Source organism: Rana temporaria, chromosome 2 (assembly GCF_905171775.1).
Source record: "Rana temporaria chromosome 2, aRanTem1.1, whole genome shotgun sequence".
NCBI lineage: Eukaryota > Metazoa > Chordata > Amphibia > Anura > Ranidae > Rana > Rana temporaria.
Genome location: NC_053490.1, coordinates 168,155,637 through 168,180,211, shown reverse-complemented (window position 1 = coordinate 168,180,211; position 24,575 = coordinate 168,155,637). Strand labels below are relative to the sequence as shown.

General features: G+C 42.7%; 1 protein-coding gene across 3 annotated transcripts in view; it reads left to right on the top strand.

Moving 5' to 3' along the window:
• KLF12 (Kruppel like factor 12) overlaps positions 1–24,575 on the top strand; it is a 285,076-nt gene that overhangs the window by 152,600 nt on the left and 107,901 nt on the right. The gene's annotated exons all lie outside the window — the stretch shown is intronic.

The window sequence follows — 24,575 nt, the reverse complement described above, 5'->3', positions numbered from 1 at the left end:
GTAAATTAATCGTTAGAAAAATAGTTACTATACACAGGGTTTGAATAAGCAGGACACCAGATGACAGGTGGAGGAGGTCAAAGGATGGAGGTTTCAGGGTGAAAGTTCCCTTTTATCTAGTCAAATTCCACCTTCTTTCACACCAGCAGAAATAATAGATGCTGATTCAGACTAATAAAGAAGGACAAACGTTAAAGTTGAACACCAGGAAGTATATCTTTTTAAAACCTACATTCGTCCAGCCTGGTTACATCTACTTCTTCATATCTCACATTGGAAGGGTTGCAGGGGATGCAGAAACTCAATATAGTAGCTTGTGGTACATCCAGTCAGTGCCAGGCTCTTCTGGCTGCTGCTTAAAGGGTCACTAAAGGAATTTTTTTTTTTAGCTAAATAGCTTCCTTTACCTTGCTGCAGTCCTGGTTTCATGTGCTCATGGTTCGTTTTTGCTTTGATGTTGCTGTAAATCCTCTCTGTTCTGGACACTTCCTGGTTGCCTGTTTCCTGATAACCACAGTACTGGGAGATTTCTCACGGTGGTCACTAATCAAGGAGCTGTGTGTAAAACGAAACTGGATTGGTGCTGAGGAGTTTTAGACAAAGTATCACTGCTCTCTATTGGCTGACTGCCCTCTAGTGGCTCTCTGTACATCAGAGAACCAGCAAACAACAGCAAAAACGAAACTACACTGCAGGCACATTATATGATTGTTTTTTTTATCTATTTTTAATCATTTTTAAAAGGAATCAGTTAACTATTATGTCTCTGTGCCCTGTAAACAGTCATTTCAGCTAAAAAATTTTTTTCCTTTAGTGACCCTTTAAGTGACTTTCGATCTGTATAATAAACACTGGTGGTCATTCGTTCGGCACCTCCACCTTTCATACACCTTATGTTTAAAAAAGGGATATATAAGCAATGGGCCTTCCGAACCTCCCATATAGGCTCTGCTATACCATGCCTATTGGAAAATCTGGGCCTGCAACAGATGGAGGGCAAAAACACCCTGCGCCTGTATACTGGCAGCTCAGAAGGTGTTAACAGTCTGTTAAGGCACTCTTAACACTTTGTTTATTTTTTTTTGTATTGCTTGAAAGTGCTGGGATTGCTTATTCCAGTTTTTCAGCTTTGGTAATATAAAGTAGTATTTTAGCTTTTGGTTTCCCTAGGCATTTGGGATAATGAGACATTTCCTTGTTTTAGTGTAAGCATATGGAAAACATTATGACTTTGTTTTACTCTAGAGCTAATTTTTTAAGCAACCACAAAAGTATTATTATATACACTCTCATGGAATGTTTAGCTGTGTTTTTCTAGAATCCCTGAACTTGTGACATCCAAGCATATTAATAACTATAATAATAGTTCTGTATGACTTTCGTTTATTTTCCAATTGTTGTATCTATACAGTGTTTCATAACAAGAGAATGTATGCCTTAAGTAACTGTAAAATGCAAATAATATGACTGCGCAACAAGAATTGGTGTTTTTTATCTACCGTAGACTGTCCCTGATAAAGTGATTGTGGGGAAAAATACATCCTACAATTGTTGGATTCCATATTTAATTTGGCTTTAAAACATGTGAGAATGACAAAAATGATAGCGTTTTATACAATCTAGCTGCATGACAGAATTCGAATTTGCAGTTGAAAGAAAAATCTCTGACCCATAGTTGACCAAGGAATAAAAAAAAAACACCTTTATAAAGTGGGGTCTTATTCGCTACATCAAAGGAAAAATCTATTTTGAATTGAAATATAACCTGGATATCCAATGGAACAACATTTTTTATTGGATCCTACCTAATCGGTGAGCTAGAATCAGTTTCCGTAGATGGCTGTTCCGCTCTTCCCAGATCGTACAGTAAAGAACTGATTCTGTATGTGGAGGCTAAACCTTTCTTCCTCCAAGCACAAGGATTGTCCTCATATATGTTTGGCTGTAACCATTAATAATCAACGTTCTGCTGTGTTTACTAAGTGGACCATTTAAGGTGACCTTATCTCCCCTTATCTATCCCTTTATTTGCCTCTTCTCAAGATTTATTCATTTCAGTTCAAGTAATATTCCTCTAACTTAGGCTAGCCATACACGGTAATATTTCTATTGTTCAGCCTGCCGACTGAACAAAATATATAATTCAACTCCCTCATCTATGCTAAACAGGAGGAATCTGCACTGCCAGCTGTTGTATGCAATCAGCCACATCACCCGCAGCTTTCTGAATACCGAAATAGTGACTGCATCTACCCTGCTCTTTCTGTTTAGTCAAAGATTGTTAATCTGACTGGTGCAGACAGGACCAATTACAACTCGGATATCTGGCCAGTTCAGCAGAAAATTTGAGCTTTGTATGGCTAGATGTGGATACTCTTGGGTTGATTTACTAAAAGCAATTAGACTGTGCACTTTGCAAGTGCAGTTACACTCATTTGCCCCAGAGCATAGTAAATGTGGGGAAGCTTTGTTGATTCCCCTCATCCAATCATGTGCAAGCAACAATTCATATTTTTTTTTTCCTAGTACCTGATTGGGCATTCTTTACAAAGTAAAGCTTCAGCACATTCTCTAAGCTCTGGGAAGAATGAGTTCAACTACACTTTCAAAGTGCACAGTCTATTTGCCTTTAGTAAATCAACCCCTCTGTGCCTTTGGTAATTTAGTTTCCATTTTCTGAATTCTCTGCAGTTCTACAACTTGTTTTTTGTAAATTGGTGCCCAATATGAGGTCTTGCTAATACTTTGTGATCTCTGACTAAGCAATAATAACTTAAGGAAGCCTTCACCCTCCCGACTTTATATTGTACTCCTCTACCCCACTGTCTTAAAATCAGAACTATTTATTTATTTGTGTACCTTTCTCAGGAAACACATACTCACACTTCCTATATTCTCACTCGGGTGCGAATGACATTTGGAGCATCAGAAGTCTCCTGCGATATCTAGTATCCCAAGAGGCCACAGGCAGCGTTGCCAACCTACCATGTCGAAATTTACTGACATGACACCTAAAATTTACTGGCACAGCCAAGCTTTTACTGACAGTTACAAAATTACAGCTTTAAGTGTACATTTCAGTATTTAGGCTACAAACAAGTACAATATGCAATTGGCAATGCGATTTATGGTAGCTATTAAGGCAAAAAAACGATTTCCTAATTTATATTCAATATAATAAGTAGCTCAGGGACGGGACTCAGGAAGGCAGGAAATTAAAATGGGTGGCACACACACATTAAATTGACTCTCACAGTGACACTCAGGCCCCGTACACACGGCCGAGGAACTCGACGTGCCAAACACATCGAGTTCCTCGGCCAGTTCAGTCCTGGAGCCGCCGAGGACCTCGGCGGGCCGAGTTCTCCCATAGAACAACGAGGAAATAGAGAACATGTTCTCTATTTCCTCGCCGAGGTCCTCGTCGGCTTCCTCGGCCGAAAGTGTACACACGGCCGGGTTTCTCGGCAGAATTCAGCCAGAAACTCGGTCGGAAGCTGAATTCTGCCGAGGAAACTGGTCGTGTGTACGGGGCCTGACAGTGTACAGCAGCACAGATGATGATGACACCACAGACATGACACGTCCCTTCCTGAGTCACAGTGACAGTGGGCCAAATCCTCAGCCAGGCGGCGTAACTTAACTTTCAGCAGTTAAGTTACACTGACTTAAAATTTCTACCTAAGTGCCTGATCCACAAAGCACTTACCTAGAAATTACACGCCGTGTAACTTAAGTGCCTCCGTCGCAAGGCGGTCCTCCTCTCCGGGGGGCGTTTAAAATTTACATGAGGCGCGCTCCCGCGCCGGCCGTACTGCTCATGCGTGTGACGTAATTTTCCCGATGTGCAGCGAGCGAACGTAATTTACGCCGGGCTTTTTGGATTGCGACGGGACACTAAAGTTGCGACGGGTGAAAAAAAATATACGCGCCGGGAAAACAAATAATTATAAAAAAAATTGACAGCGTCGCTCGGCATGCATTCCTGAGAGGGAGAACTCCATGCCAATTTTCAAAGAAAAAACCGGCATGGGTTCCCCCCCCCCAGGAGCATACCAGGCCCTTAGGTCTGGTATGGGTTGTAATGAGACCCCCCTACGCTGAAAAATCGACGTAGGGGGTCCCCCTACAATCCATACCAGACCCGTATCCAAAGCACGCTACCCGGCCGGTCAGGAATGGGAGTGGGGACGAGCGAGCGCCCCCCCCCTCCTGAGCCGTGCCAGGCCGCATGCCCTCAACATGGGGGGGTTGGGTGCTCTGGGGCAGGGGGGCGCACTGCGGGCCCCCCCACCCCAGAGCACCCTGTCCCCATGTTGATGAGGACAGGACCTCTTCCCGACAACCCTTGCCGTTGGTTGTCGGGGTCTGTGGGCGGGGGCTTATCAGAATCTGGGAGTCCCCTTTAATAAGGGGGCCCCCAGATACCGGCCCCCCACCCTAAGTGAATGGATATGGGGTACATCGTACCCCTACCCATTCACCTGGAGGCAAAAAGTTAAAGTTAATAAACACACAACACAAGGGTTTTTAAAATCATTTATTAGTCTGCTCCGGAGGCCCCCCCTGTCTTCTTTATTAGCTCTAATACCAGGGGGGGCTTCTTCTTCCACTCTCCGGGGGTCTTCTCCGCTCTCCGGGGGGGGGTTCTTCTTCCGCTCTCCGGGGGGGTCTTCTCCGCTCTCCGGGGGTCTTCTTCTATCTTCGCCGCTCTCCGCTGTTGACTCGGCACACCCCGGTTCTTCTGCAGCTGTCCGGTGCCTTCTTCTTCAGCGCTGGCTGCCTGCTATCTTCGTGTGTTAGCTCAATTACTAACAGGCAGCCAGCGCGGTCTTCTGTGACGTCAGGTTCTTCTTCTCCCTTCTTCCGATGTTGACACGTCGCCTCTTCCCACTGCAATGATGGAAGCGCGCCTTGCATCCCATTTATATAGGCATCACCGTCCCATCATGCTCCGGTAGGTACCCACGTGGTGGGTGCCTACCCACGTGCACCCACCACGTGGGTACCTACCGGAGCATGATGGGACGGTGATGCCTATATAAATGGGATGCAAGGCGCGCTTCCATCATTGCAGTGAGAAGAGGCGACGTGTCAACATCGGAAGAAGGGAGAATAAGAACCTGACGTCACAGAAGACCGCGCTGGCTGCCTGTTAGTAATTGAGCTAACACACGAAGATAGCAGGCAGCCAGCGCTGAAGAAGAAGGCACCGGACAGCTGCAGAAGAACCGGGGTGCGCCGAGTCAACAGCGGAGAGCGGCGAAGATAGAAGACCCCCCCCCCCGGAGAGCGGAGAAGACCCCCCCCCCCGGAGAGCGGAAGAAGAAACCCCCCCCGGAGAGCGGAGAAGACCCCCGGAGAGTGGAAGAAGAAGCCCCCCCTGGTATTTGAGCTAATAAAGAAGACAGGGGGGGCCTCCGGAGCAGACTAATACATTATTTTAAAAACCCTTGTGTTGTGTGTTTAATAACTTTAACTTTTTGCCTCCAGGTGAATGGGTAGGGGTACGATGTACCCCATATCCATTCACTTAGGGTGGGGGGCCGGTATCTGGGGGCCCCCTTATTTGAGGGGACTCCCAGATTCCGATAAGCCCCCAGCCCGCAGACTCCGACAACCAACGGCAAGGGTTGTCGGGAAGAGGTCCTGTCCTCATCAACATGGGGACAGGGTGCTCTGGGGTGGGGGGGCCCGCAGTGCGCCCCCCTGCCCCAGAGCACCCAACCCCCCCATGTTGAGGGCATGCGGCCTGGCACGGCTCAGGAGGGGGGGGGGGGCGCTCGCTCGTCCCCACTCCCATTCCTGACCGGCCGGGTAGCGTGCTTTGGATACGGGTCTGGTATGGATTGTAGGGGGACCCCCTACGTCGATTTTTCGGCGTTGGGGGGTCTCCTTACAACCCATACCAGACCTAAGGGCCTGGTATGCTCCTGGGGGGGAACCCATGCCGGTTTTGATTTTACAAATTGCCGTGGAGTTCTCCCTCAGGAATGCATACCAAATGCCATCGCTTGAATGTGCTTTTACATGGTGTTACTAACTTTACACTTTGTAAAAGCAGCCCTAATTTTACACTTGCAAACTAAAACTTACGGCGAAAAAACGAAGCTGAAATGCTTTGTGGATCGCCCTAAGTGCTAATTTGCATACCAGAAGCTGCATTTCGACTCGAAATGCCCCCAGCGGCGGATGCGGTACTGCATCCTAAGATCCGGCAGTGTAAGTCCCTTACAGATGTCGGATCTTCTGCCTAACTTTGGAAAACTGATTCTGTGGATCAGTTCCAAAGTTAGAACCAGGGATACGACGGCTTACGCCGGCGTATCCCTTTTGTGGATCAGGCCCAGTCTCTCTACATGCCAGGTGGTCTCTGACAGTCCCACTCCGAGCCTGTCTTGCTCCCATCACACAGACCCGCACACGGGGTCCAGCCACTCCACTTGGCTCCCTTGCACATGACATCACATGACATACTAAGGCACCACCTCTGCCGGACCCACCTCCCGCCGGTCCTGCCTAAACACACTGTAGCAGGCACTGGGATGAGCTTGCCTGGTTCTCGACCAGATTTTTACAGCCGGTTCCCAACTGCGCATGTGCGCTGCGCTTTCTAACTGGGCTGGTGGCGGAGGAAGGAGGAGGGGGCCGAACTCCTGAGGGACAGCGCCGTCTCCCAGTGGGGAAGGGTACCTGTCAAAAACAGGTACCCTCTGAAAGGTGCCAAATGTGGCACCAGAGGGGGAAGGAAGCAGATGAGCGTGGTACTCCGCTTTAAGTTTGATGAGTTATGTATCCTAAACTGTTGACATTTAAATAAAATTCTTGTTCTCACACTTTTTCTTCCTTTGTGGCATCTCCGTGCTGCTGAACTTCTGCAGTCCTTTGCAGTCACTTCCTGTTGATTCATACATGCACGCCAGTGATAACTGCTTAGCATTCCTCAGGTCAGGTTTTCTGATGGTGACAACAGTGGCCTATGCCCCTGTAAGTCTATTTGTAGTGTCCATCAGAAGCCTGTGTGACAATGTAGGAATACAGTGGCTAGGCAGAGGCAGAGCATTGTCGCCCTATAACACAAAATACTTGAATAAGGTCCTTCATGGCAGGATCACCAGGTATTTAGTTATACAAGCTGCAGATTTCAAATTGACTTTTGAAGTGCCATTACACATGTTAGAGGAACTGCAGTCTGCTCACATAATTTGTAATAAAAACATCTTTGCCATTCTGAAACTTCCCTCCAACCACTTTGCATATTATTTTATATATACTGTGATTCTGTACTGGCCAAATATGCTGCAGAAATCTCCCTCCACTGAGTCTGGCTGCACTCACTTTAACTGTGGGCAGCTGAAGCTGCTGCCTGTTCACTTCCTGGATTTACACAGAGGCACACCTCCAGCTCTGCAGCTGTCATTGGCCTTCTTATGACTTGTCCCCCTCCCTTCCTGAAAAACTATCACGAGCGTGAGAGAGAGCACTGTGCATGAGGTCATATGCCTAGGCTTTTTACCAGACAAGAAACAGGAAGAGGGCTGTATAAGTTATTTACTGGCAGAAGAAAAGAAAATTCCTATGTTAAAACAACAATGGCAGAAGATTTAATAGATGGAAAGATGAAAAAATTACTGAAGTTCCACTTTAAGACTCGGTTCACACTGGGGCGACACGTCAGGCGGCTCAGCCGCCTGACGAGTCGCGTCCCATTCAATGCAATGGAACCATTCTAATAGGAGCACGGCAAGTCACTCCGACTTAGAAAAAGGTTCCTGTATGACTTCGGGGGCGGCTCGGGGTGACCTGCATTGACTTCTATACAGAAGTCGTTTTGCAAATCGCCTCTAAAGTCGTCCTCAGGACGACTTGCAGAGTCGCCCCCGAAGTCGTTCCGCTGGAGTGTGAACCAACTCTAAAGCTTATATTCGATTTTAGTAACTGAGTTTACAGCTAGTAATAATAAGTAAATATCTTTGTATCTAAATATAATTAGCAGGTATATGTATCTTTTTGATTGAATTGAGCAGTATATACTGTACTGTAGAGTCCCTTTCAGCATTTGAGAATCGGCACTAAGGATATTTTTATTATGACGTTCGTCTGGCTTTGACTATAGAAATATATCTCATCTGTTGAATTTTCAATGGGAGAACATTCAGAATGAAAGAATTGTTTAAGACAGAAATATTCTTCTACAATAAAAGATGAGCCAAAAGGTTTTAAAGCAAAGATAAATGTAGAACTTAAAAGGAAATGAGAATGATTTTGTAGTACATTATGGAAACTACAGGAAGCCAAGGGAGATATTTTAAAAGATGTATATCAAATTCATTACTATACCAGTAATGACTTGCCTTTTAAGGACAAGTACCGTTTTACTTTATTAATGTATTGGATGCCTCTGGAAATCAAAAATTAAAACAATTAACCTGGTTTCTTCTCACATGTGCGGTCTATGATAACGTGGCACAACCTTGCCCTGGGGCAACTAAACTGAACTGTGTGGCACTCAGTACCTCTCAGTACACATGGATGAATGCGGTTAAATTAGGTGGCAGACTCATAAAAATTGTCATTTTGTCATAAACCCTGCCTGCCCATTTTTAGCTCACTCTAGGCACCCCTTTTCTTAAACTGGTCATAGATGGCCTATTTGCAAATTTAAGGTGGATGAAGGAATCCTCCCCGCTACAGTATTGTATTCTGACAGTGGGGCTCCTCCTCTGTCAAAATACATAAAGCAGTACTGCAGCTCAAATAAAAAATCTTAAATCTAATGAAAAATTTACAACATTCCCATCTGAGAGAAGTTAATCATTAGCTTTCCAGCGGGGACAGCCATAGATGGATTGCAATTCGGCCGGTCCCTGACGAATTTCGATTAATCTATGGCCATCTTTAGAGGTATGGAGCACTGTGCACAGTAAATGCTGCACATTAGTGGCCACCAAGGATGCTAACAAGAGATATTTAAACCCAATCACTAAAAATTTGTGTACACTTAACGTGTTTATATAATTGTAAAAGTATCTTTCAATGTTGTGGTGTTTTTTTTTAATCTGCAGCTTTCATTAAAATAATACCTGGTGTACCTGCCATGAAGATTATTATTCAGGTGCTTCCTGTTATAAAGTGACAATGGTCTTTTCCTGTTTCTCAATTTACCTAATTGGGGTGTACATCTACTATTTAGAAAAATAGTACGTGTAATAGTGCTTATAAGTCTAGTGGCATACATAGAATGTGTTAAAAAGATTAAATCCCAGGTAAAGCATCTTGGGTCCTTTCTTTTGGCCCCTTAAGAGTCATGTTTCGATCTTAGCAGAGCTCTTTTAATATTCCAAAAATATATTTTTTTGATACTAGAGGCAGAAACAAACCTACAAGCTCAAATGTTCTTTAAACATATTTGTTCCTCAGATCCTCGAGCCCCAGGTTTGATTTCTAAAATATATGCCCACTTGACTTCTACGTTATGCTCTGTATCTCCCTCTTAAGTTTTGTACACATGGGCCGTATGTTGGGCGGCATAGGCCGGTTCAATAGAAACCAGCCGTCATTCGGCCTGTGTGTATGGCAGCCGATCCAACAGAAGCCGGCTGTATGGGCCAAAGGGTCATGACTGAAAATGGTATGCCGACCGGCTTCTTATCGGCACTCTCAACCAAGGCTGAGAGCGTTGACCGGAGTATTCTGAGGGGGGGTATCCAGGGCCCCCTCCTGTCAGAACACATTAGCACAGCAGGGGCGGTCACTGTACTAACATTGGATTGTTAGTATAGCGGCTCATACCTCAGGGTTTATTGAACAAAAAAATAATAGTCGTATGTACAAGGCTTTGATGTCCTGTTGCAAATTGAGTACTGGATAGAGATATGGCAATCTACTAAATCTTCTAATGTTAATATTTTAGCGTTGGAAACCAATAACAACGTTTTAACCAGGTAGAACCTTGTCCCAGCTAGAATTGACAAAATATTCCCTTCATATTCCCCAGATTGCTTTAGGGGCTGTTTGAACAGTGGCACACACCTACATATATGGTGGACTAGCCCTGTGACTTCCTCATACTGGACTGAAGTATTCGGAATTATATATTTTCTCTTTAATATCTCTCTCCGCCAGACCCTGCTGTAGTACTACCAAGCAAACATCGACTTGACATCCTGACAATTTAAATCACTTTTAAAAGCGACAACTGCTAAAAAAACTGCTAAAGCCTGGAAAACTACTAATAGAAGTCTCCTTGAGACTGAAAATCGAATAACCCAATTTATGATCCACAGTAAAATCAAAGCCACTTTACTTGACCAGGTGCCGGAACACTTTAAAATATGGCAACCATGTCAGTCACTTTTTGCCTCCCAACTTTAATAAAACATTGCTGGAGCCCTAACTGAGCATTTTAGGGGGCAACAAACTTTCCCACTTTTTTCTTTTTTCCCCCACTATTTTTTCTCCCTATTCTTTTTTGTATTGGACGTCAAAGGCTTACCATTTTTCACTCTGTGTACAACACGTTGGAGTGTTTAAGTGTAGCTCTCACCCCTAAACTGGGGTTATTTTATATGATTATTCATGTCTGTTCCTAGTTTTATGGCATTGTTCTGTATGTTCGCAGTTATACAATTTTTAGAACTAATTTGTAAAACCTTTATCTTTGTGTAAACGGAGTGTATTACATTGTGATTTCTTACATACTTATGCCTGTACACTGATGTGTTTTTTCAATAACATCCTATGAAATTGTGTGAGGCCCCGTACACACGGCCGAGAAACTCGACGGGCAAAACACATCGTTTTGCTCGTCGAGTTCCTTGTTCGGCTGTCAAAAAACTCGTCGAGCCAAATGTTCCCATTGCCCAACGAGGAAATAGAGAACATGCTCTCTTTTTGGCTTAACGAGTTTCCCGACGGGTTTCTCGGCGAAAAGTGTACACACGACCGGTTTTCTCGGCAGAATACGTCTCCCATCGAGTTTCTTGCTGAATTCTGCCGAGAAAACCGAGAAACATCAATTCCACAGTAGCACAACCACTTTCTACTATGCATCTACTATGCAGTGGACAATCATATATCTGCAAGTGATATAACCAAACGTGAAAATACTAAATATTTCAAAATTTCAAAATCATTTATATAAGTCCATACACCTGTTGAAATAAAGGTGTATATGATAATCTGAATTACTCAAGAACGGAAATAAGGTTACTCTTACAATATCTCTAGGCTTGACGCCTTTTGAAGAACTGTAAATACCTTCTAAAGTTTTAATCGATCTTGTTTCAATATTATTTAATAGTTATTACATTCTCAATTAATTAACATTGAGCTTCTCACCCCTGACTGTATGATATTGTATTGACTTTATGCAATTTGTACACTACTTCTGTACTATTCAATAACAAAATTTGACAAGGAAATAAAGGTGTATAAATCAAAAATAAATCTTCAAAGTGATTCAATTCAGGAAAGTTTGTGATTAAGGCTCCGTTCACACTGGATGCCGACGTGGCTCCCAGCAGGGTTCCTGTGCGTCCGGGTTTACCGTTTCAGGTCCGATTTCAGCCCAAATTTTGGGCTGAATTCGGACATAAAAAGGGACCAAAAGACGCACAGGGCAAATTTGCACTGGAGCCGCATCGGGATATGTAAACTGGCTCCATAGAGAGCCATTCACATTCTCCTGCTATTGCGAATTGGATGCAGCGATACCGCATCCAATTCGCAATAGTGTGAACCTGGCCCAACAGTCTCCCCTATGGAAATGCACTCACCAGATTGAATTGCCTTTCACTCTCATGAAAAGGCAAATTAGCTTTTAGGTCAATATCAACCTGGTAGAATAATAGTGTATTAATCCCATAAAACATTTATTCAAATTCAAGTAAACCACTCACATTTAAAATCATTTTGTACATTGCATTTAAATGGATCGGCAACAACTCATCCCAGTCTCACCACCTCCACGCTGGTAGTGTAGTCACCTTCCACACTCTCCCATAATCAACCCATGAACCAAGCTCCACATAGCCACCTCCCGATGCTTTTCATCATTGGGGATTGACTGTATGGTACTGTATCTCGGCTTTTCTACTCATCTCCTCCCAACATCCTACGAACAAGGAAAAAATATGTGTTTTGTATAAAATGTATAATACAGTAGAAGGTTACAACCTACTTACCTATACAAGTCTGAATATTTTGTAGACGCTAAAATAGTAAATAGAAATGTTTAGCGTGTGTCCACCTCAAGAGTCTGATTATGTAAAGTGGAATAGTAAAAGTCCAGTCAGATTTCATCTGTATATTTAGTAGCATGGGTTAGAAATAGTGGAGACAGCAGTAAGCTTTTGCCATACTTTTGTCTTTTTCTCTATTGCCTCCTGTTTGCTTTCTAGTGCTGCCCATCACAATTACAGGGCCACTGCCAATTGTGATGTGTTCTTAAACCAGAAAATCCAAGTGTTTCTTTCTACGAGAGTGCCTGAGCCACAGTGTGTGAGATTTAATATGCACAAAGTGCCCTTTTTTACGCTATTTCTGGCTAGGTGTCAATGGTGAAAAATGTACAGTCCAATTTGTGCATGTTGGTCTAACACACACATGATTTTACGCAGGTTAATAATTCAGCACATTGTCTATATTTTGAACAGACAGTCCCTATGTGACCCTTTAGAAATACCCTCCATCAACTAATGTCAGCCTGCTTTCTTTATACGTTTGCAGTCTCATGTAATGGCCCTGGGGCTAATCTGGTATGCCTGAATCCTGGACATCTGGGTCTGTCCAATTTATCCATCTATAAGAAATGGCATACTAGGGGTATTTACATACATAGACATTCTGCAAATACAATACAAGTTTTGTACAACATAATCAAGAAAATTGCTTTTTATTTGCAGTGCAATGTCTTTTGATGCTTTTAGATAAGCAAATGATATTGATCAGATTAAATACAATTTGCTTTGTATTATCCTTGCATTGATTTCACAAGAAATACAAGAAACATGTTTAATATGTCTGGGAATCCAATCAAGTAGCAGGTCAGGGCCAAAACATTTTAAAGCAGTATTAAACCCAAAAGCAAAAATGTATTATATTGCAGCTTACAAATTCTTAGATGTGATGTCTGCGTTAGTTTCCTTGTTTGGACTTTCATTCTTTTATTTTCATCTGGTGATCCAGCTAGTAAGTCTGTAGACATTGGCGCATTGTTTTCTGCAAATATCTCCTTAAAGGAGTTGTAAATTAAAAAATAATTTATGTTGAAATGACTGTTTACAGGGTATAGAGACATAATAGTTAACTGATTCCTTTTAAAAATGATTAAAAATAGATCAAAATCAATCATATAATGTACCTGTAGTTTCTAGTTTCATTTTGCATGTTGTTTCCTGCCTCTCTGCTGTACAGAGCCACAGAGCCACAGAGCAGTGATGGTTTGGAAAACGAAACTGATCCAAAGGGGAGGTGCTGTGGGGTTTTAGACACACAGTAATCACACCTCCTTGATTAGTGACCACAGAGAGAAAGCTCCCAGCACTGTTGTTATCAGGAAACAGACAACCAGGAAGTGTGGAAATCAGAGAAGAATTACAGCAACTTGAGAGCAAAAACGAACAATGAGGACATAAAAACAGCACTGCATTAAGGTAAAATAGGCTATTAGGATAAAAAAAAAATCCTTTACAAACCCTTTAACCGTGTAGGTTAAGGAGATTTTTCTTGCACCTACAGGTAAGCCTTAATCTAGGCTTACCTGTAGGTGCAAGTTGTGTGGTTGGGTTTACAACTACTTTAACACTTGTAGGGGTGATTAAAATGATTAGCGTTTTATATAGTCATGAAAAAACATGATCTCAAAAGGGAAAAAAACCTGTTTGCTGTAATTGATTATGAAACGTGAGTTGGAAATTGGCTTCAAACTCCCTCAGACTGAGTCTGCTGTGCCTCCTATGCTCATTCCTTCAGACGTGTGTCTCACTAATATAGGAGGTTTGTTACTGGCCAGATCACCAGGTGAAAACGGGGGAAAAGCCCAAAAAAATAGAACTCATGCAACCACTATATCTAATGATTGGTAATCTGCAGTATAATACAGTTTTGGTTTTGGGTTTATTACCACTTTAAGAGTCTTAAAACAAAATTAGTTGACACAGTGATGATATACGGTAATTAAATGCTCTGATGAACAATTTTTCAGAATTTTGAATAACGGAAAATTTATGTGTATGACCTACTTAACCCTCTGTGTTTCTTATCTTATTTAAATGGTTGTATTTAATAAATCTGGGGTACTCAGAATCTGGTGCAACTGTGCATGGGAGCCAATCCGCTTCTAACTTCAGCTTGTTCAATTAGGTTTGGCAATAAAACCTGGAAGCTGATTGGTTTATGTGCAGAGTGGCATCAGATTTTGCCCTCTCCAGTTTTAGTAGATAACCCCCAACAGTTTCTAATCAAGGCAGTAGGATTTGAAGTATGACAAGAGGTGATGGCAGAGAAATAACTACTCTAACCCTCTTGGCCCTCTACTAGCTAATCTATACATTTTCATGTTATCATGTACGTTATAGTACAAAGTTAAACTATGACACTGCAAGCATGTAAATGTCTTAAAGGCACATCAAAAATTACTTAAGTGTAGCTGCAGATTTCCAATCCCCTCGAGGTGAATTATATACATAGTAACAAGTAACAAACATTTTTTACATATTTATCCCTATTTCGTTTCTAAGGACATTAGCGTTTGTTTCGGTATTTATTTTCTTGAATAAATAGAGATGCAGTGATCTGCCTTCACTGTCTGCAAGAAAAAAATGTACGCAGAAATCTTGGGTGGGCTGGCGGTAGATCAGGGCAGCAGAGCAGCATTGTTTATTGTTTTCTTGTGTAAGGTGAACCTTTTACTTTGTCTAGTATGGTAAATATGCAGGTTCTCTTATATGGTTAACGTTGTAAACCTCTGAAATTATTAATTAATCAAGCATATCCTCATATGGGGCCAGATTCACAGCCAGGCGGCGCAGCGTAACGTAACCGATTTAGGTTACACTGCCGCAAATTTTCTGGCTAAGTGCCCGATCCACAAAGCACTTACCTGGAAATTTGCGGCGGTGTATCCTAAATCCGTCCGGCGCAAGGCGGGCCCAATCGAATGGGGCGAGGCCCATTTAAATTAGGCGCGCTCCCGTGCCGGACGTACTGCGCATGCTCCCGCCGCAAATTTCCCGACGTGCTTTGCGCGAAGTTACGATGCGCCGACGTTTTGTGAATCGCGACTGGTAAAAAAGACTTGCGCCGGGAAAAATACAACATTTTAAAAGAAATCGAAAGCGACGTGGGAAAGACGGGTATACTTTTACATGGTGTACTAAGCTTACACTTTGTAAAAGGTACCCTATCTTTGCGACGGCAAACTAACACTTGCGGCGACGTAAAGACGGGAAAAAAAATTGTGGATCGCCCTAACTGCTAATTTGCATACCCGACGCTGGTTTACGACGCGAAATCCCCCCAGCGGCGGCCGCGGTACTGCATCCTAAGATCCGACAGTGTAAAACTATTACACCTGTCGGATCTTAGGGATATCTATGCGTAACTGATTCTATGAATCAGTCGCATAGATAGAAACAGGGATACGATGGCGTATCAGCAGATACGCCGTCGTATCCCTTTTGTGAATCTGGCCCATTGTGTTTACTTGTCTCGGTCCAAAGCACTTAATGTGGTTTCTGGCTGATCTTATTCTTCAGCTATCTGCACAAGTCACATTGGACAGTTAATGCAGACACCAGGTAAGGGCCCCGTCCACCTCCAGCACACACCAAGTGATTGACATCCTCAGCTATGCATGTTTCCCTATGAGACTATGTAGAGGGGTGTTTCTAGGTCTCAGATTACACTCAGCTCTATCCTGTACAGTGTGTGAATTCAGATCCCTACATCCTGGAGCTAAGAAATGCTGTCTAATTATGTACTTTGAATGACTGTAGAGGAGAGAAGACTGCAAATAAACAGGTACAGCTTATGTAGGAGGATTTTTTTTATCACATGAGGCAGGTTACTTCACTGGGTGTATATATAAGGCCCCTTTCAGACGGACGGATAGAATGGTTCTTTTAGCTGCGGATTTTCTATTTTTCTACCGCAGCTAAAAGCACACAATGTTTTCCTATGGCCCCATTCACACACAGCGTTTGCGTGCGTTTACGTTACATGCGGTTTGGTGCGAATAGAAAAAATAGAATTGAATGCGTCCAGGTGCGATGTAGCGCAGCTATATGCACATAACCGCAGGTAATCACAGTCTTTTTTGTCAACTGCGGATAGCAGCGTTTTAAAATTCAAGGGACCCAAACAAAAACAAAAAAAAATAAAAAGGGTTGCTATGGAAATGAATACCGCAGCTAAACGCGGCCGCAGTTAAACGCACGTAAACGCATGTAATCGCAATGTGCAAATGCAGCTAATCGCAGTGCCTGGAGCCTTGAATTTCTCAAAACATTTGTAGTGCTTTTAACTGCGGCAAAACAGCCGTCCGTCTGAAAGGGGCCTGAGGGTCTGTAGCCTTCACTGCTGTTCCCTCTCCCTCTTCAGAGGCCATTGGCTCCTGCTGTTGTATATGAAATCCAGTAAGGAGGAAGCGGGGGTGGGATTGAGCCACGCTGTCTTTCTGCTTATAGATGCACACAACCTGATTCGGGAGTGAGCCCGCTGGTGTGCCCCCTTAGGAAGCAGCTTCCTATGATAGCGCACCAAGGAGAGGAGGAACAAAAAGCGCCGGCAGGGATGAGCCTGTCTCCTCGAAAAAAAAATTAAAAATTGTGCAAATAATGATAAAAGTATACTTGTATCATATGTATATCAGTTAAACAACACATTTGGTGATAGTTGCCCTTTTAATCGGGAGATTTTTAGCATGGATGTTTTGAATAAGGTATTTCACCATGGTAGTTTAAGAGGTATCTTTACAGTGCTTGCATTCCTATTTACTGCAAGCTGAGAAGTGTTTTAATAAGCTATTATTTAAAGCTGAATGCCTTGATGGGTTTTCCTCTCACAGAATTACACTATAGTCATATTACAATATTACAAATAATTTCCTCAGTAGAAAGGGACCATCTATTTCAATTTTCTGCCAGTACTTGTATATTAGAGCATTCCTAGCAAATGGAACTGTTTGTACCAAAGAATGAGCTTATTACATAGTAACATCAATTGGACAGCTAGGTGATTATGATGCAGGGAAGCAAGTTATTCAATTAGTTACAAATAACAGGAAAACAAATGTAGCATAACATATATACCATAACATTTAGAACAAGTTTACAAAATGCATTAAAGCTCTGCCTGAACACACATATAGTATGTTATAGTGGTACAATTCTATTTACTTCTGCATGTCTTTAGGCCTTGACAGTATTTTTTATGCGTACGCCAATAAAAGCAGTAATCATATTGTAAGCATTTAGTGGTAAATTTGCATTTGTAAACGTGTAGTATAGACATTGTAAATTGACAGGTTTATTAAATACTTTTGAAGAGTTATAATACAACAAGATATGGAAAATCACCCTTCACTGAAACAAGAATATCCAGAACTGGGTTGTCAGTTCTGGTCCTTTCTGCAGTTGGATGATCCCTGGTGAAAGACAGCACAGATGATCCATGGTGCAGGATGGATGGGTATGTAAACATATGATTTGGACCTAAATGCCCAGGCCAAATGAATCTGTAGTTGTCAGTTAACCTTTTTCTCAAAACATATTTATACTGTAATTGTATATGACAGTTGCTGTATTAAACTGGGGTACAGCATCACTGCTATCTTCAAGCTGCACTGGCATCTTTAGGCTGAAGGTTAATTTTGGTGAATGAACATCCAGCCTGCCTGTGATTGCTGTGTGCTAGCCTAGCTCACATAGGAGTTGATTTAACCGCTTCAGCCCCAGAAGATTTGGCTGCCCAATGACTGTGCCATTTTTTGTGATACGGCACTGCGTCGATTTAACGGATAGAGCTTTCTTTTGGTGGTATTTGATCACCCCCTTGTTTATTTTTTTTAAATGCACAATATCTTTTACTTTTTGCTATAGTAAATGTCCCAATTAAAAAAAAAAAATGTTTCCTCAGTTTAGGGCGATATGTATTCTTCTACATATTTTTGGTAAAAAAAAAAGCCAGTCAGGAACCGGTTAATAAAATCTAGTGCAGCTCCAAAACCAGCTTTTCGTTTTTTTTTTTGTCATGGCTTAATTGAACAAGCTGAAGTTAAAAGCTGATTGGCTACCATGCACAGCTGCACCAGATTTGGCATTCTCCTGTTTTAGTCAAATCAATCGTGTTCACATCATTATGTTCCTGCATGAGGACCAGAGCTGTAAGTGACAGCCCAGTATGACCACTGGCAGTTGTGCTTTTGTCATCTGCTAGTTGTCAAAGGAAAGGTAGATTTATCTTCCCTCAGCCCTGGGCATTATGCATGGGAAAGATAATCTACAGCAGTGGTTCTCAACCTAGTGCTGTGACCCCTTAATAAATTTTCCAAAGTTGTGGGGACCCCTAACAGTAAAATTATTTTCGTAGCGTGGGTTGTCAGCATCCAAGGCAAGCCAAGTAATTTGCATCCCTAACCCACGGACATTTAGCGCTCCCTGAGTCCCTTCCACAGTATTAAAACCCCTTATATTACATTTTAAGATGTACCACTCTTTCTATTTGTTCTCCTTTCTTTCCTTTTTATATCTCCTATCCTATATGTTTTTCCCATCCCTCTCTTTAGCCTTCTTTCTTGTTCTTTCTATTATTCTTTCTCTCCTTTTTTTCTTTATTCCTCCCCCTCCTTTTCTCTCCTTTCCATGTATTCTCTATTTGTATTCCTTCTCTTAGGCTGCTTTCACATTGAGGCGTGCAGCCGCGGTGACGGTATAGCCGCGCTATTTGTAGCGCGGCTATACCGTCGTATTTACCGCGATATTCGGGCGCTAGCGGTGAGGTTTTAACCCCCGCTAGCGGCCGAAAAAGGGTTAATACCGCCCGCGTTGCGGGCGGTATTACCGCGGTATTACCATCGATTTCAATGGGAAGGCGCGGTATAGGAGTGGTTAACACACCGCTCCTATACCGCGGTAAAGATGCGGCTAGCAGGACTTTTGGAGCGCTCCTGCTAGCGCACCGCTTCAATGTGAAAGCCTTCGGGCTTTCACATTGAACACTACAGGGCAGGTTTTTTCATGCGGTATAGCAGCGCTATTTTTAGCGCTGTACCGCATGAAAAACACCTCAATGTGAAAGGGGCCTTACTCCTCTGTGGAGGGAATTAGATGAGTGGCAGTGCTGGTGGGGGGTGGGATCAGTGGCAGTGCTGGGGGGAGTTCTGATCAGCCAACTTAGGTGCTCTTGATCAAGGTCATCTGCTAATCTGAGAACTGTAGTGGAGACTTTTAATGGCAACCATAATCACAGGTAGTGTTGCTGTGTTTCTGGCTCGATTGCAAAAAGGCTGGGAGAGTGGTGCGGGCTTCAGGAACAGCCCAGGATTCGGTGACTCCTGGCAAATCCCCATTCGACCCCCGAGGGGGGTCCCGACCCCCAGGTTTAGAACCAATGATCTACAGGTTGTGGAAAAGCAGTGGTTAGTGTGGAAATAAACCCTCCTATCCTTTACAGCTAATGACGCTGCTATATAAGTTGCTGTTTGATCTGCAATTTCCATGGTGCTGCACATGTGATCAATTAATGACACCAGCCATTTGAGGGCTTGACAGTTCAGTTGAGATTACAAGAAACTGTGATAGTTATTCACAGCATTCCTTAAATGTAACTGATTTGGAAAACAGTTAAAGCAGTGTTTTTAGTTCCCCTTTGAGGGAGGGTTAGTATTAGGCCCCTTTCACACTGAGGAGTTTTTCAGACGTAGATCGCTAAAAATAGCGCTGCTATATTGCCTGAAAAACTCCTGCCCAGCCTTCTCAATGTGAAAGCTCGAGGGCTTTCACACTGAGGCGATGCGCTGGCAGGAGAGAAAAAAATCTCCTGCAAGCAGCATCTTTGGAGCGGTGAGAGGAGCGGTATGTATACTGCTCCTTCACCGCTCCTTCCCATTTAAAACAATGGGAAACCGCAGTAATACCGCCCGCAATGCGCCTCTGCAGAGGCGCATTGCGGGTGGTATTAACCCTTTATCGGCTGCTAGCGGGAGTTAATACCGCACCGCTAGCGTCCGAATCCCGCGGCAATTCCGACAGTATAGCGCTACTATTTTTAGCGGCGCTTTACCGCCACCGCACCTCCCGCCCCAGTGTGAAAGGGGCCTTATAGGGTTGGGGTTTCATGTAAAGTTTTTGAGGGTTAGTGTTAAAGAAAATCTATTATAATAAACCAAAAACGTAAATGTATTTTATTTGGATTTTATGTGATAGACCAACACAAAGTGGAACATAATTGTGAAGTGGAAGGAAAATGATAAATGGTTTTCAAAATAATTTTCAAATAAATATCTGAAAAGTGTGGCATGCATTTGTATTCAGTCCCCTTTACTCTGATATCCCCCAACTATAAAATCTAGTGGAACCAATTGCCTTCAGAAGTCACCTAATTAATAGAGCTTACCTGTGTGTAATTTATTTTCAGTATAAATACATCTGTTCTGTGAAGCCCTCAGAGGTTTGTTGGAGATCCTTAGTGAACAAACCGCATCATGAAGACCAAGGAACATTCCAGACAAGTCAGGCATAAAGCAGTGGGGAAGCAGGGTTAGGTTATAAAAAAATATCCCAAGCTTTAAACATCTCACGGATCACTGTTCAATTCATTATCTGAAAATAGAAAGAGTATGGCACAACTGGAAACCTACCGAGACATGGCCGTCCACCTAAACTGAAAGGCCGGGCAAGGGGAGCATTAATTAGAGAAGCAGCCAAGAGGCCCATGGTAACTCTGGAGGAGCTCCAGAGAATAACGGCTCAAGTGGGAAAATCTGTCCACAGGATAACTATTAGCCATTGTTGAAAAAATTTCATAACAAGTGCAGTTTGCAAGAAGCCATGCGGGGGACACGGCAAACATGTGTAAAAAGGTGCTCTGGGCAGATGGAACAAAAATTTAACATTTTGACCTAAAACCAAAATGCTTTGTGTGATGGAAAACTTACACTGCACATCACCCTGAACACACCATCCCCACCATGAAACATGGTGTTTGATGTTGTGGGGATGCATTTCTTCAGCAGGGAAGCTGGTCAGAGTTGATGTGAAGATGCATGGAGCCAAATACAGGGCAATCTTAGAAAACCTGTTAGAGTCTGCAAAAGACTTGAGACTGGGGTGGAGGTTCACCTTCCAGCAGGACAACAACCCTAAACATACAGCCAGAGCTACAATGGAATGGTTTAGATCAAAGCATATTCATGTGTTAGAATGACCCAGTCAAAGTCCAGACCTAAATCCAATTGAGAATCTGTGGCAAGACTTGAAAATTGCTTTTCACAGATGCTCTTCATCCAATCTGATAGAGCTGGTGCTATTTTGCAGAGAAGAATGGGCAAAAATGTCACTCTCTAGATGTGCAAAGCTGGTAGAGACTTGCAGTTGTAATTGCAGCAAAATGTGGTTCTACAAAGTATTGACTCAGGGGGGCAGAATACAAATGCATGCCACACAAAAACAAGTCCCGAACCCTTTTTTTCAGGCGGCTTTCGGCGTTCGGCATAGACAACAATGTGTTGTAAAAAAAAAGACCCGTTTTGTCGCGGCAAATCGCGGTACAATACGCCGCAATTTGTCGCGGCAAAATACGCCGCGTTATAGTGTGAATGCAGCCTAAGGGTTTCTAAGGTGGTGCACCAATAATCATTCCATTTTAAATGTTGCTTAGATTATAGAATTCTTTCTAGACTAACGTTTAGTTTCGAACAACTGATTATATCTACATGTAGTTTGCATTGAGTTGCAACTACACAATTCGCATTTGCTAGCTTTCCAGTATAACCCCACACCATCTTTTCCCATGGCTACCTGCTTCCAGGTTTGGGCTTGTTCTTTCCCAATAAAATAAAGTCCCGCCTCTTGTTCTTCCTCTTTCCCATTAAATGATTAAATAGTTTAGAAAACTTTGGAGGAACCTTTGGGTACAATCACCCCTACCTTTGTCTTGACTAAAGAGGGTGTGTGCTGTTTGAATTGACTATGTAATGAAAATATAAGTACATTTTATGTCTTCCTATCACAGCCTTATTTATCTTATATGTTTTTTTTTGTGACAGAAGCATTTTTTTTTACTCTCAAAACAAAAAATAAATATAAAATGCTTGATTAGTCCCTTCCCCCTATAATCTTAAAGGTTATACTTAGTATTGGATCTGAAACTCTACTCTATAGAATCCATTTCCCATCACTATATGCAGTTTGGAATAAATGGCTATAAGGGTATATTTGCACTGTGCAGTAGCCATTCTGGACGTATTTTTGACCTTCGGGGTGTAAAGAAATGATTTGCATGGCTCTGCCTACTGTTTTAAAATGTGGAAAATCCTTTTATATTAGTGATATGCACTGAAATTAAACTTGTTAGTATCCTTTCCTGAAGTCACCTGTTTACCTTGCTTTTTGAAATAATAAAAAGTAAGGAAAACTTCCCCAATGGAGCAAAACGGCAAACAGCAATAAAAACCTGGCAGGCATTATAAACATGCTCTTCTGTATTCAAAACCAAAAAAAGGTTTCAGCTAAAGATGGGCTTTAAATTAGAAAATGATTTTGCAGCAATAATGTTTTAATTTTCAATGAAACTGGAGAGTGCGTTTAAATACAAAAATTGCAGTAGTTTAAGTCCTGCCTTCACTTGGGACCATTTACAATCATAACTGGAATGTCGCTGGGTGCATATGTATACACTACCCTATTTGTGTCAAGAACGCTTGCAAAGTATGCTGTTAGATAAATAGCATACATGCTCATTCTGTTTTTACATTAAGGGCCCTAAACTGCAATTGGATTTAAACACTTAAGGACCGCCTCCTGCACATTTATGTCGGGAGAATGGCACAGCTGGGCACAAGCACGTACCTGTACGTCCCCTTTAAGTGCCCAGCCGTGGTTCGCGCGCGCGCGCCGTGGGACCCAGTCCGAAGCTCCGTGACCGCGGGACCCGATCGCCGCCGGTGTCCCCCGATCGGTCACAGGAGCTGAAGAACGGGGAGAGGTGAGTGTAAACACACCTTCCCCGTTCACAGTGGCAATGTCACTGATCGTCTGTTCCCTGATATAGGGAAAGGCGATCAGTGATGTCACACGTCCAGCCCCGCCCCCTACAGTTAGAAACACATATGAGGTCGCACATAACCCCTACAGCGCCCCCTAGTGGTTAACTCCTAAACTGCAATTGTCATTTTCACAGTAAACAATGCATTTTTATAGCATTTTTTGCTGTGAAAATGACAATGGTCCCAAAAACGTGTCACAATTGTCCGATGTGTCCGCCATAATGTCGCAGTCACTAAAAAAATCGCTGATCGCCGCCATTAGTAGTAAAAAAATATATATTAATAAAAATGCCATAAAACTATCCCCTATTTTGTAAACGGTATAAATTTTGCGCAAACAAATCGTTAAACGCTTATTGCGATTTTTTTTTACCAAAAATATGTAGAAAAATACGTATCGGCCTAAACTGAGAAAAAAAATACTTTTATATCTTTTTTGGGGGTATTTATTATAGCAAAAAGTAAAAAATATTTTATTTTTTTCAAAATTTACGCTCTATTTTTGTTTAATAGCGCAAAAAATAAAAACCGCAGAGGTGATAAAATACCACCAAAAGAAAGCTCTATTTGTGGAAAAAAAAGGACGGCAATTTTGTTTGGGAGCCACATTGCACGACCGCGCAATTGTCAGTTAAAGCAACGCAGTGCCGAATCGCAAAAACTGGCCAGGTCCTTTACCTGCATAATGGTCCGGGTCTTAAGTGGTTAAAGTGATTATAAACCTCAGACATGTAAAATGTCTCCTTCTATAATGTGTATTTGCTTCAATCCAAAGCACTGGGTGTCCTTTCTCGCTTCGGGTTCTTTCCTCTGCTTACCTGCTTCTCTTTGCAGTAAACAACAGACAATGTTTGGTGATGGCCCCATCCCCCTGCAGCACACAGCAGGAGATTGACAGCCTCAGCTGTTCGTGTTTCTCTATGACCGTGTGTAGAGCAGGGTGTGTCAATTTCATCCACTCAGGTTTCAGATTACACTGAGCTCTATACTTTCGCTACTTTCACACTGAGGCGTCGCGGGCGTTGGCGTTAAAGCACCGATATTTTAAGCAGGGCTTTACCGTTAATTTTGTGGCGCTCTTAACCCCCGCTAGCAGATGAAAAAGGGTTAAAACCACCGACAAAGCGTCGCTGCCGCTGGTTTGGAGGCGCTGCCTATTGATTTCAATGGGCAGGGGCGCGTTAGGAGTGGTGTGCTTCTACAGTACCTCAAAGATGCGGCTAGCAGGACTTTTTTTTTTACCGTCCTACTAGCGCACTGCTCCAGTGTGAAAGCCCTCGGGAATTACTATGATTCTAACTCTATATGT